We start from the raw sequence: 11,945 nt of genomic DNA, 5'->3' as shown, positions 1-11,945 counted from the left end.
GGAGCTGGGAAAAACTCAAGCCACTGTGAACGTTACCAATCTAACTCTGTGCTACATCCCCTACTCAGGCTGAATTGCCCTTAGAGAACACTGGGTGTGTTCGACACTTAGCTGTGGGCTACAGGCACCCCAGGATAGACTGAATCTGATCCAACCAGAATCAAAAACTTAGTAAAATATTGTGAGATACTTTTGTGGGAATTTATAACTTTATTGTGCATTCTTGAATATGAACTCTGTAGATATAACATCAAAAATCTGGACGCTGGATAGGGCTGATGGTGCCTACACACAGGCTTGTAGACCCATGTAGAAACTGGACAAATGTGTCCCCATGTACCAAGGAGAATCTCTACCTTGCTCCTAAGTTTTCTTGCATTTTTCCCAACGCATCCTTTCTTAAAGTGGGGACTGAGGAACCATGGACTCCTAAATTCTAACTTTATGAGGCAAGGATAGATCTTCATTTGATAAACCAAACCAGATTGAGATGACTCTATCCCTTCCCCCTACACTTTGACCTACACATTCATCCACATCCATCCCTTTGTCCTGTCCTTAGTTAACTACCCTACACATGCATACACACACACACACACACACACACACACACACAGAGAGAGAGAGAGAGAGAGAGAGAGAGAGAGAGAGAGAGAGAGAGAGATCTTACTGAGCCCTTAGGCATGGTTTGGAAAGGAGCCCACAGGACCCCGGCCTGCCACCACCAGTCACTGCCATCTCTATTCCAGGCACGTGAGGCTCCTTTAGCTCTTGGAATCCTCCAAAGACCGTCCAGTGAATTCAGCTCAAAGGAACCCTTTGATGTCCTAGATGACAAAGCTAGGCATCACTGAGGCTGCCGTGTGGTGACGATGGCTCCCAGCAGACAGCAGAGGAGGGGCAGCTGCCTGGCTGTCAGTGCTCCTGGCTCTCTGAAGGATTTTGTCTCAGCTCCATGTGGATGTCTTTGTTGTCATAGCTGCTGCTTCCTGGTGTCTTTGGGCTTTCCTTGGGGGTGATCAGGTCCCCAGGTCAAGCCCACCCTGTCCAGATGTGACAAGGAGGAAGGACAGACTCCAGGTTGGCATGGGCATATGAAAGCCCGGCTCTGTCCACAGTTGTCCTGCACTCCTATAACCCAGGAAGAGCCCAGGTGGTTCAGTCCTCTGATCTCTGGAGGCTGAGGGACTCTTTGTAGGTGGAGAGATTTGCATATGGAGCCTTTGCATGTTTTGGTTCTGAAGTCACCTCTGCTCTTCCAGAGCTACGTGTCTTTGGCTACCCTCAGTCTTGTTATCTGTAAAATGGGGATGATGGTGGTGGTGATGGTGATGATGGCAAAGCCCACCTACAAGGTTGCCGTGAAAGTTGGCTAGAGCAGCATAATTCTGGTTGAGCCACAGGCACAAACTGGGTTTCAATGAGTAGCAATGCCTACCTCCTTCCTGTTCTATCTTTTCCATAGCTTAGGGGCTCTCTATCTGTTTCTGTTTCCTTTCTGTTGCAGTGATTAAAAAAAACCTCTGACCAAAAGAAACTTAGGTGGAAGGGGTTATTCCATCTTACACTCCCAGTCCTATGTACATCATGAAGGAACCCAGGGCAGGGACTCAGTGAAGGAATCTGGAGGCAGGAACTGAAGCAGAGGCCATGGATTGCTGCTTACTGGCTTGTTTTCCATGGTTTGTTCAGTCAGTTTTCTTACATAACCCAGTGCTTTCTGCCCAGGATGGACTGCCCACAGTGAGTCTGGCCCTTCCATATCCATCGGTTAAAAAAAGTCTACATACAGTTCTAAGGAAACATCTTCTCAATTGAGAGCCCCTCTTCTAATGACTTTAGCTTGTGTCAAGTTTGCACAAAACTAATCAACATACTTGGGGATCACTGGCTAGCCTGCTCAGACTACTTGGAGAGCTCCAGGTCAGGTACAGACCCTGGGTGAACACAACAGAAAGTGGACCGCACCTGAAGCTGCACTCTGGTGTATGCATACACATGCACACGCATATACTGAGGCACATGCACACACTCACACTGACGCAATACACACTCACACTAAGGCACACACTCACACTGAAGCACACACAGAGGTACACACACTAACACTCACACTGACGCACATACACACTCATATTGACGCACATACATACTCACACTGAGGCACACACACACATTCTTACACACACACATGTTGCAAAGATGACTGACAAGCAGGCTGCGTCCCGCCCAGTTCCTGGCTGCCTGGCTAATCCCAAAGTAATTACACAGAAACTATATTCATTTTAACACTGCCTGGGCCATTATATATCTAGCCTCTTCTTGGCTAACTCTCACATCTTGCTTTAACCCATATCTAGCAATCTGTGTATCACCACAGGGTTGTGGCTTACCGGGAAGATTCTAACCTACATCCATCTTGGACCTCTGTCTGCCTGACTCTGCTTTCTTCCTCCCAGAATTCTGTTCTGTCTACTCCACCCACCTAAGGGCTGGCCTATCAAAAGGCCAAGGCAGTTTCTTTATTAACCAATGAAAGTAACACATAGACAGATGACCCTCCTACACCACACATACTCATATATACTCAGAGACACACATGCAAACTCACACTGAGGCACAAACACTTAATAATTTTTAAATGTTTTTTATTATTTTATGAAAGTTTCATTCATGCAGGCAACGTTTTTTGATTTCATCCAACTCCATTCAATCGTCCCCATCCTGGGACCCACCAACCCATTTCCATCAGAACTTCATATCTTCTTTTTAATAGTGACATTATTAATAGTCCCCTGAGTCCAACTACTAGTGACCACATGAGTGGGGCCACGGGCTGGAGCGTGAGCAGCCTACTAGTGGCCACACCCCCAGAGAAAAGTGATCCTTTCTTCCTCAGAAGCCAGCAACTCCCAATAGCTCTTTAGCTAGATGTGGGGTTTCAGGAGCCTGTCCCAAATAATTTTTTAAATAAAAGTGTGTGTGTGTGTGTGTGTGTGCATGCATGCGTGCTCCTCAGTGTGAGTGCGTGATGCCTCAGTGTGAATGTGGCAGTCAGGGAGCAATGTTCAGGAGCCAGTTCAGCTCTCTCCTTCTGTGTTGGTCTCTTTGTTTCTGGTGTGTGTGTGTGTGTGTGTGTTTGTGCATGTGTGAATGTGGCAGTCAGGGAGCAATGATCAGGAGCCAGTTCAGCTCTCTCCTTCTGTGTTGGTCTCTTTGTTTCTGGTGTGTGTGTGTGTGAGTGTGTTTGTGTGTGCACACCTCAGTGTAAATGTGGCAGTCAGGGAGCAATGTTCAAGAGCCAGTTCAGCTCTCTCCTTCTGTGTTGGTCTCTTTGTTTCTGATGTGCTGTGCACTCCAGGTTAGCTGACTTGTGAGCTTCTGGGCAAGTCTCCTTTCTGTACCTCCCTGCTTGCTGAAGAAGTGCCTGAATTGCATATGTTCGCCATTGCATCTGGACATCTAGAAGGCCCCACGTAGATTTTATTTTTTAAAAATTTATTTAACATAATTTTTATTGATTCTTTAGGAATTTCATATCATTTACCACAATCCCATTCATTTCCCAGTTCTTTCATATCCAACCTCTACTGCTGTAGCCTCCCCTGCAAAATATAATAAAAATGATAAATAAAAACCCTTTGCCTTCTGTCTTGTTCACCTCTCCATCATATCCATGCCCATTCGTTGTAATGGCATTTGGAGCTGCAGTGCGCCGGGCAGTGGACCCTTTTGCCCAAACAACTTTACTTGCAAATGTTCATTGTGATGAATAGTTGGTCTGGTTTGAGATCTACCTCCCATACCATCAATACTGGGCCTTCGTGGAAACCCGTCTCAGATATTCTGCTGTTGCCCCCAAGTAATGGAGATCCCGCTGCTATGGTTCCACAGGACCTGCCCCTTCACACACTCCAGCAGGTCATGGATGGCGTAGATGCTGGGACGTGCCAACTCAAAGCCCTGGATGTGGGCCTGGGTGGTAGCTAGTTGGTTAACCTGGGGCCTCTGCCAGAACTGCCCCGCCTCTGACCAAGACAGAGCCTGATCTCCTGCACCAGTGCTACCATAGTAGCCGGAAAGGGGTGGAGCCAGCTCTCCTGAGCTCATGCCACTGGGGCCAGCTCTCCCGTGAGGGCCAGGACCATCACTCTCATGCCCATGCCATCGGGGCCAGCTTTCCCGTGCCCAGGACATCGGGGCCAGCTTTCCCATGCCCAGGACATCGGGGCCAGCTTTCCCATGCCCAGGACATCGGGGCCAGCTCTCCAGTGCCCGGGCCACCTGGGCCAGCTCTCCTGAGCCCATGCCATTGGTGCCAGCTCTCCTGCAAGGGGTGCAATCTGTCTAGGATGGTCCTCAGACATCAACATAGCTTAAGGCATCAGGTCCAGACCCAGGCATCTGCATGGCCTTTTATGATAACACGGACCACAGACATCAATGTAGACTCTGCTGTGATAGAGCCATGGATTTAGGCATGGCTCTTGGCAGCAGCGTAGGCCAGGGTCCACACAGCCACAGGTTGCAGTTCAGGTCACACACATTAGCATGCTCACTGTCTTGTCTCTCCACAGCACCTGGACAGCTCTGCTTCTTTTTCTCCCATTTCTCCACCACAGATTTGCTCACTGTGGTTTCTGGGGGTCTGTGCCCACCCATGCTGTGCTGTGGCAGGCTGGCTTCTGCCCGCACAGACTTTCAAATGGCCACTTATAGCAAGTAAAGGTAAGTAGGACAATCAATTTCAATAATATTTTTATTTTACCTATATCCAAATAGGTGTCTTGGCATGTGATCGATATGTCATAACTTGATGCTATATTTTGTCTTCTGTTTCTGTGCAATGTCTCCAAATGGTGGCACGTTTGTTATATGGCATATCAGTTTGTAGGGCACCCTCTGAGGTCCTAGGCTGTGCAAGAGAATGTGTGGAGTTCCTTCTTTCCATGGTGACCCTTATATCAGCTCACCTGTGAGTGACTACTTTAAATAATGCAAGTGATCCTCTTCTTAGGACAGTGGCTCTTAATATTCCTAATGCTGCAACCCTTTAATATAGTTCCTTATGTTGTGGTGACCCCTAACCATAAAATTATTTTGTCACTACTTTATAAATTTAATTTTACTACTATTATGAATCATAATGTAAATATCTGATCAACAGAATATCTGATATGCGACCCCTGTGAAAGGGTCATTTGACCTCCAAAGGGGTTGTGACCCAAAGGGTGACAACTGTTATCTTGGGACCTTCCCACTGTCATCCAGTCCTCCTGTTGAAAAATGTATGTACCATAGCCCCAAGAATTGTGCCAAACATATCACTGGGTAAGTGGGGCAAACGTGCCCACGGGAAAGGTGCATGTACTTCATCTGATGCTGGCACATGACTATGCTCTGATAGAGTCATAATGATTGACCAGCAGCAAGAAGACGAATGGTGACAAGTGAATCTGTAGTGAAAGGCCAGGAGCATAGACCTGTCTGGGCTGAGAGATGAAGACAGGATCGGGGATGGCAAGAATGCCAGGGGTCCGGGAGGCTGTGGGGACTTGCTCCAGCGTGAGGGCAGAGAAAGGATGTCTCAGAGCAGAAGAAAGTATGGGTCAGAAAGCCATCCCCTCTAAAGGTGGGCCCCACCCAGGCTTTGAATAAGGTGTTGGGTAGAAGCTTCCTACAGGCTGTGCCGTTTGGGATCTAGAAAACAAGCAAGGTGGGCTTTTGCCCCCTTCACATTTCTGTTGTGTAGGTTTGGGGTCTCTCATAGAAGCCCAGCACACAAAAGAGTACTGAGGCACTGCAGCTCCTGGCCTAGGAAATGGGAGGTGGGGCAGGCAGGCTGGGCTGTGGGCATCACCTCTTCCCTGGTTTCGGTAAATGTTGAGGCCTCAGTGTGAGGAATACAACTGAGAGCACCTCCTTTTCAGCCTGAACTCTTCCTACCAGCCACCGTCCCTAGCCTGCCCTGGACCCTCCCAGCTCAGGGGAGCTTCTTTTCCCCTTCTTTCTTGACCCTTGGTCCTTAGCTTTCCCTCCCTCCCTCCACTCCTCTCTTCCTCTCTTCCTTCCTTTCCAGTACTTGGAACTGAACCTAGGGCTTTTTGCATACTAGGCAAGCATTCTGACATTGAGCTTCATCCCCAGGATCCCCCCTTTTGGTTTGGTTTTTGAAACAGGGGCCTCCAACTTGCTGAGTCATCAAGGATGACTTTGAACTTTGACTCATATGTTTCTGAATGCTGAGCTTACAGTGGGAACCACCACACCTGGCTTATGCAGTGCTGGGAATGGACCCGGGCTTTCTGCATGCTAGGCAAGTGCTCCACCAACTGACTTGGCTCTCCAGCCTTCTCCCTTCCTGACTTAAATTTAGGGCTCATCTTTCAGTCCTAGCTTTGGATTAAATCGCTATCTTCCTAGCCTTTGAGACTTCTTGGTCTGTTGGCTTGGCCGTCAGCTCCCCTGACTCCCCCCAGACTCCGCCAGTGGGTAAGAAAATTGGTTCTGGGTCTCCTCTCTGATTGTCTTCGAGAGAGTGACAGTATCAGGGAGAGTGATATATGGCAGGCCTAGGACAAAGATTCAAATCTAGAGACCGCTGGCCTGGGACAGCCATTCTTTTCAGTCATTGGACATATGCCTGCTGATCACCAAATCCGGACCTACCGCACGGTCTCCCAACTGACTGGTTGTGCCTCTGCGGATGGGTTTTGGCTAATGGGCTAATGAATCAGGATCGTCTGAATGCTTCCTCCAGCACTGGTGCCCAAATGCCAGGCAGTTCTGTTCATGGACTCTGAGGGTAATGATCCCTTCTGAAAACCATAACCCATCCATCTCGCCTCTCAGCGCCATCCATCAATGTTCTGGAGTCCGCGGCTGCGTTCCCGTTCCAGGAGTTTTCAATCACTTTTCTTTTCCCCTGTGCACGCACAACAGTGAGCTGACACTGGGAAATTGTGTTTTGACATGAAATCATTATGTGTTTTAAAACCTCTCCTTCAACATTGGGCTTTTCCTGCCCCCTGCACTGCCCCAACTTGTCCCTACTATGAAGGTGGTGGGAGCCCTGCTCCTTTGTTGAGCCCGGGGCACAGGGAAAGGATGCCTCCTGCCCATTTAATTGCAACACTATGTCACTATAATTAATTTGTCTCCTCCAATCAGGGACCTGCTAGTCTATTTCCTCTAGTCTAAGGGCTGGGGCACAAGGTTCATGAACATCCAAGTTGCATCTTCAAGTAGGTTCCCCCTTTGTTAAATTCATTCATTTGTTATTCATCTGTTAAATTCAAATGACCAATGCACGAAGGAACACGGGATGGAGTGGGGGATGAGCTGCTCAAATGCACTGATGCTTTCCTGCATCCCCTGTATCACCAGGAATGGTGGGTCCGGAGAAAGCTGATGCTTGCTGCATGCTAAGTCCCAGCTCCACCACGTGGTGCTAGTAACTTTTTCTGAGGTATATTCCAGCATGGTACTTGCCTAACTTCTAGGAAACTATGGGTCAGTCCTTAGCACCACATAAGGCTGGATGTGGTAGTGCACACCTATAATCCAAGCACCAGAGAGGCGGAGGCAGGAGGATGAGAAGTTCAAGGTTGTCTTCAACAATACATGGAGTTTGAGCCCAGTCTGGGCTTCATGGGATTCTATTTCAAAAATGCAAATAAAAAAGATTCTGATGTTTTTTTATTTATTTGTATACGTGTGTGTGTATGTACAATGTGTTTATGTGGTGTGTGCACATGTGTGTGTATGGGAATACGCATGCACAGAGACTAGAGAAGGACACTGGGTACCTTGCTCAATCAGTCTCAACCTTACCTTCTTGAGACAGGGTTTCTTACTGAACCTGGAACAAGACTGACAGAAAGCAAGCCTCAGTGATCCTCCTGTCTCTTACTCTCCACAGGACTGGGGTTACAGTTGTGTGTGAATCCACACCCACCCTCAGTCCCAGAGTTTACCATTCAGAGATGTGTCCTTTTTGTTCAATAATATCCTAAATGCATTCCAGTTACTGATCTGGTGTCAGCCGGGGTGGCGGGGGAGGGTGCTTTGAAAAAAAGTGAATGAAGCTGGGCGTCTGGGAAAGAATCGTGTGCCAATTCAGTACCTTTTCCAATGTGCTTGTTTCCAGGGGAAATAATCTTAGGAAGCAATTCTAAAGAGCCCTGCTCTGCCAACTCTAGACCTTTATGCTCCCAAGGATGTGACTGGACTGTGTTTGGAATCCTTTCTCTCCTTCCACCTTCATGTGGGTCCAGGGATCAAAATCATGACACCGGCATTCACAGCAAGTCCCCTTACCCACGGATCCATCTTGTCACCCTACTTGACTGTATTTGGGACGTTCAGCACCATATAAGAGTGTTCCGTGATTTGGTGAGAAAAGTATGCCCTGGTCCCTCACTAGTGGCGTCTTCTGGAGGAAATTACCAAGCCTTTCCCAGCCTCAGTTTTCTCATCTGGAGAAGGGGCCCGTCAACACTATTTCTGCAGCATTTGATGTGAGAAGTAAAGATAGCATTTGTCCTCCTGGGGTCCACAGATGTGCATCATGATGGGCCTGGCAGTTGTCATGGAGAAATGACTCCTGCTGAAGCGCATGGAGCTGGGGAAGTCACAAAGGCGCTCGCTTTAAAGCAGAATGGATGCCATTGCGTTAGGTTCTGCCAAACAACACAAGCTTACACGGTAGGTGATGGATGTGATGAGCAGACTCCCAGCATTCCCATCCAGCTGGAGGGATGATGTCTCCCCATTTTAAATCGCCTTCTCTTTTTTTCCCTCCCGAAACAAATGGAGCGTTGGGCAATGGTCAGACTGAAAGTCAAATGACTATGATTTCCTGATAAAGTTTCTTGGGGGATGGTGGCAGCTTGCTCCTTTTCTGCTGGGTTTGGAGGTGCCATGGTTTACCCTACTGTGCAGTGAGGGACTGATGCCATGCCCAGTCAGACTCCCAATATTCTCTTTCCAGAGACCCTCTTGGCTTCAGGCAATGTCTTCCTCCAGGGGTTTAACTTATTTCTATGTTTGACTGAGAGGCTCAGCTCAGTTTTGCTCTCCCGTAAAACCTACCTATCTTAATCTCGTGCACAAGTGAGTGAGTGTGCATGTGTGTGTACACATGTGTGCACAAGTGTCCATGGAGACAAGAAGAGGGTGTCAGATACTCTGCAGTTACAAGCAGTTGTGAGCTGTCAAACACAGGTGCTGGGACCTGAACTCAGGTCTTCTTTAAGAGCAATAAAAATTCTTAACCACCTCTCCAGCATGCCAAATCCATTATATATATATATATATATATGCATATATTGTAAATAATTTAAAATTTATTTTATTTTATTTTTTCACATTTATGCGTGCTCTCTTTACATGTGGATCACATGAGTGACTGGCGCCTAAGGAGGGCATCAGATCCCCTGGGACTGAAGTTCTGGATGACCATGATCCACCAAGTGAGTGTTGGGGAACTGAACTTGCATCCTCTGTGAGGGCAACCTATGCTCTTCACTGCTGAGCTATCCCCCCAGTTCCCCACCCATGCCCACCCTGATGACCTCCTTAGGATATGTAAGGAGCAAAGGTGAGGAAGTGTGCTCTGCCTTCCTTGCCTTTTTCAGAGAGGTGGTCTCTCATCTTCCCCAAGTTTTGGGGTGTTAGTACTACTCTTCCTCCTACCCCAAGGAGGTCACTTATTCCCTTGCAGAGTTGTTAATACTTGGGCCTCCTCTGTGATGGGCACCAAGACCCAGCCATCACAGGATACACCGTGGCCCTGAACCAAGGGTAGGCTTCCAGAGCCTGTTGATCACCCTGGCCTCCTCTGTGATGGGTGTTAAGACCCAGTCACTACAGGATACAGCATGGTGCTGAACCAAGGGTAGGATCTCAGAGCCTGTCTTGAGAATTGAGGCAGGAGGTGGGGGAAGCAGGCATCACAGGTGTTTCTTCTTCTGGGCAGCACTGGAAAGACTTTGGTCTCCTAGCCTAGGGTACTGAGTTATTCACTCAGCCTAGAGACATACTGAGGATCCAGTGTTGAGCTGGAGAGAAGGCAGGACTTAGAAACTGCCTGTGGGATGATCTGTGAGGGGAGGTGAATAACTCAGGATACATCTGTTAGCTTGTGGAGCAGAATGCGAACTGGCCTCTTCATTTTAGGTGTTGACCTCTTTGTCTAAGGGTCTCAACCGAGGGCGGAATGACAGCAGGAGACAGGAAGCTCAGGCAAGAAGGCTGTCTGTGATGAGGTGCTCAGGAAGGGGGTGTGGCTGGAGAGTTTGTAGGTTCCCTCATGAAAGCCTTCCTCTCCATGGAACTGCTTCAGTTCACTGGGCCCTTGTTGCAGGATTTTTGCACTCTGACTTCATCATGGCAGCTCCTTTAAAGGTGGGCCCTGAATCTCACAGGGGTGCCGGCTATGTCTCTCGAAGGGGAAGGACTTGTCCAAGATCACAAGCCTTGAAAAGGAGCAGTCAAAACAGGGCCACCTCTGCTTGGCTGTTTACAAGCCTGTCCCCACAGCCCTCCCTCCATAGTGTCTCTATGACATGGGGTAAGGGGTAGGAGAGTAATGGAGGCAGAAGCCCCGTGTTGGAGATGGTGGGTTAAGCAGTGGGCATTGGCAGCAGTGGTCACAGCCTGGCTGAGGGTCTGAGCTCATGACTAATACTTTACACTGTGTGCCTGTTACACTGTCTGCCACTGCCTCTCGGTTCCTTCCTAATAGGAAGGCTGTGTGCTCTGGCTGGGCACGGAAAAACTCAAGGGCAGATACCAACCCTGGACATGGCCCCACAAAGCAGAAACCTAGACTGCAATAAAGAGGGGCACCGGAGGAGGCACCGAGGAACTTCAGGAAGCTTGGAAGTATCCAGGCAAAGGGAAGGTTTTCCTCGAGGGTTCTCAGGAGGTGACCCCCTCCCCACCTACCTACATGAAAGAGGAGGCTTCTGGCGCCCAAGGGAGGTCCATGCTCTGCTCTGTCGCAGGAACAAACTTGCGCCCCAGCATTTTAGTCAAACTGCCGGGAGGGCCACCTGCTTTTGAGTTCAACGAGGCCCCCTGGGGACGGAACTTTAAAGAGGTCTCAAATCATAACAAGGCTTTTAGCTGCTCAAACCCACAACGGTTTCCCTCCCCTCCATCACAGCAAGGGCACACGCAGAGATGAGTAACATTGAGAAAAATGCCTGTTTCTGCCTGTCAGACCAAGCGGGGACAATTAACCCTTCCTTCGTCAATCTCCTGCCATAGGGAAATCTTTAGATAACTGTTCCCATAGTCACTTCACATTTTCCCCGTCTCTCTAGGGAATCAGGTTCCTGGGAGCTGGGACGTGTTTGTTTTTCTGTCCAATGTGTCTACTGTGAGCCGTCTCCCATTACTCCAGAGCTGGGCTGTACTGTGGACTCCTTGCTTGATTTCTGCAGAGACCTTTTATAATCCCCCTGACTTCCCAGCATGACCTTCCCTCATCTCGGTTTGCCTCTTCAAAGCCACTCGTGAGCACCTTCTCTAGTGGCCGTATCATCATTTCCCCTGGAAATGTCACTTTCCCTGCACAGAAGAAACCCGCCTAACAGCTGTTAGTCAATGATTTCTGGGCGGGAGCCCCAGGATCCACCACCGAGCTGCTCTCCATGGCGCTGGCCGTGGTGCTGAACTGAGGATGGCCTGGGGAAATTGTGGAGAGGAGTGGGAACCTGGTGTCACAGGCATCTGCTGTTCCAGGGCAGCAATGACAATGCTCTGGTCTCCTGCCACTGTGCTGTGGATGCTGAGTGACAACAGCTACAGAACCATGTCCCCTAGAACAGTCTAGGATAAGGCAGGGTCGTTGTTTCGTAGCATCCAAATTCCACTCTGGGACACCCTTGAAGGAGTTGGGGGCTACTTGATTCATTCAGAAAAATCGATCACATTCA

Source organism: Chionomys nivalis, chromosome 5 (genome assembly GCF_950005125.1).
Source record: "Chionomys nivalis chromosome 5, mChiNiv1.1, whole genome shotgun sequence".
Classification (NCBI taxonomy): domain Eukaryota; kingdom Metazoa; phylum Chordata; class Mammalia; order Rodentia; family Cricetidae; genus Chionomys; species Chionomys nivalis.
This window is presented reverse-complemented; position numbering follows the sequence as displayed.